Genomic DNA, 2270 nt, shown 5'->3' on the forward strand with positions numbered 1-2270 from the left:
AGGCTCCTTGCTGACTGCCTCCCCGGGTTGGGGGGGGGGGGAGGCACGTCCTCCCCCTTGGCACACAGACTGGAGTTTGAGCCGGGGACGAAGGGCGTAGGCATTACGTGTGTTCCCTATTAAGGCCCAGTTTCCTATTTGTGAGAGGAAAATCACATCCAGTGTGTTAACACAGGCCACAGAGAGAAACGCTTCGCAGAATCTCAGAATGCCCTGCGTGTCCCTGTGAGCCAAGGAGGGTCTCCACAGGGGACGGGCTACTCCGCAAGGTGTCCGTGTCTAGTATGGGTTATCAAGGGTTTTCAGACAAGGGTGGAAATACTGCCAGCCCAGGACCCAGCTGAGCCTCTGCTCAGAGAGCCCTGGGCCCCCAGGCCAGGGTAGAGAACTTGCCAGGCACCTGCCGGCCTGCTTCCATGAGGCCACCCCATTACCTACCACTGACTGGTCGGCCCCTGCCTGGCTGACGTGTCCGCTGATCATCCTGTGCCGAAACTCTGCTCAGCCTCATCCAATGCCTCAGTTGGCCGAGGGCCTCCAGTAGCTCAGCACAGCGAGGACAGTCCCTGAAGAGGCTGGGCCCCGGCGGAAGCAAGCCCCTCCGATGTGTGCTGGGAGTGAACCGGATGAGCACCAGGTGTCCCTCCACCCCCTCCTGGCTGGGACCTCCTCCACCTGCCGATTCGCAGCAGGAGGACCGCCTCCCCTGTCCGCTAGCACTCGCTTTAATGGGGTGGTTTTCCAGCAAAGGGCAGCCACTCCGCCTCTGACTCCGGCAGACAGATGTTACGGAGCCTGAAATGGATGCTTTTTTCCAGATTCAGTATTTGCCTATATGGTCCGTCATCAAAGTTGTGAGTTCTCCGTCTGGAAGATATTTCTGCAGTCATTTTCACAGGGCAGTTGAGGACATAATTGTACACAACATGTTTTGAATCTAGATGCTTACAAAGAACATTACCAACACCTGGGGCATCATGTGGCATCCCTGTTTACACTTTGGGTGGGTTTTGCCCCCGGGGAGGGCCTTGGGAGGGAACGACAACGTGTAAGGGCAGTTTTTCTAGGGTTCAGTTTCCATTTGATTGTGTTTTCAGTGTATTCACCACTAAAATATGCATGTTTCACTTCATAATGCATTCCATAGGGACGCCTGGGTGGCTCAGCGGCTCAGGTCATGATCGCAGAGTCCTGGGATCGAGTCCTGCATCGGGCTCCCAGCTCAGCGGGGAGCCTGCTTCTCTCTCTCTGCCTGCCTGTCACTCTGCCTGCTTGTGCTCTCTCTCTCTCTCTGACAAATAAATAAAATCTTTAAAAAAATAATGCATTCCATATTTCGGTTTATTTGTTCCTCTTAACTAGGAATGCCACTGGATTTGCTAAAGCACTTTGTACCGTGAGGTATAACCTCTTGTTGAGGCGTGTCCTGGGGCCCCCACAACAAAGCGCCCCACATAGTGGAGATTTACCCCCTCACGGCTCTGGGGGTTCTGGGGCCCGGGTCTGAGGTCCATGTCGGATGACACCCATCCTGGTCACCCCGGCTGTCCCTGCACCCACGGTCAGTGGGTCAACCCTTTTCTCTCCATCCACTGCCGGCTGGAGAGAAGGTGCTGTGGCCCCAGCAGGACACCCTCCCGGCTACAGCCATGGCAGAGGCAAGGTCCCTTCAGGGTTTACCTGCTGTCCCCTAGCCCGCTCCCCTGTGGACATGGGTCCCCATCATGCTCGGGGGGCTGGTAGAGCTCAAGTCTGGCCCTAGCCCTTCAGCAGCCAGGGGCACCAGCCTCATTTCTGCTCTCCGGCTCTGTGAATAGAGATGTTGCTTCCAATTCTCAAGTCCCTCCAATTTCTAAAAATCTGTGAACGCTAACAGGACCTGAGGACTCGGCATTTTCTCATTGTTAGTTACTTTTTAAAGATTCCTCCTTGTACCCACCAGCTGCTGCAGAGAGGTGCGGAGCCACCACAGCCAGAGAGGTGAGACCCTGTGTGTGGCCGTCTGTGAGACACTCGTGAGTCGTGATAAGGACCTTGTGGGGTGCCCACCGGATCTGTGAGCACCCCAGGGGGTATCAAGAGCCCTGTCTGCTGTTGTCCCCGACAGGCACACCTTACGGGGTCGCCCTTCACGCTTCCTACTTCCGGCCACGGCCTCTCTTCCCAGGGAAGAGATCTGGAACAGCAGATGGCACGTTCAGGACGGGCGATGGCCACGGGAAGTAAAGGACTCCGTGAATACACAGAACCAGAAAGAGCCAGCCCACCGT

The sequence above is a fragment of the Martes martes genome (assembly GCF_963455335.1).
Source record: "Martes martes genome assembly, chromosome: 16".
NCBI classification, from domain to species: domain Eukaryota; kingdom Metazoa; phylum Chordata; class Mammalia; order Carnivora; family Mustelidae; genus Martes; species Martes martes.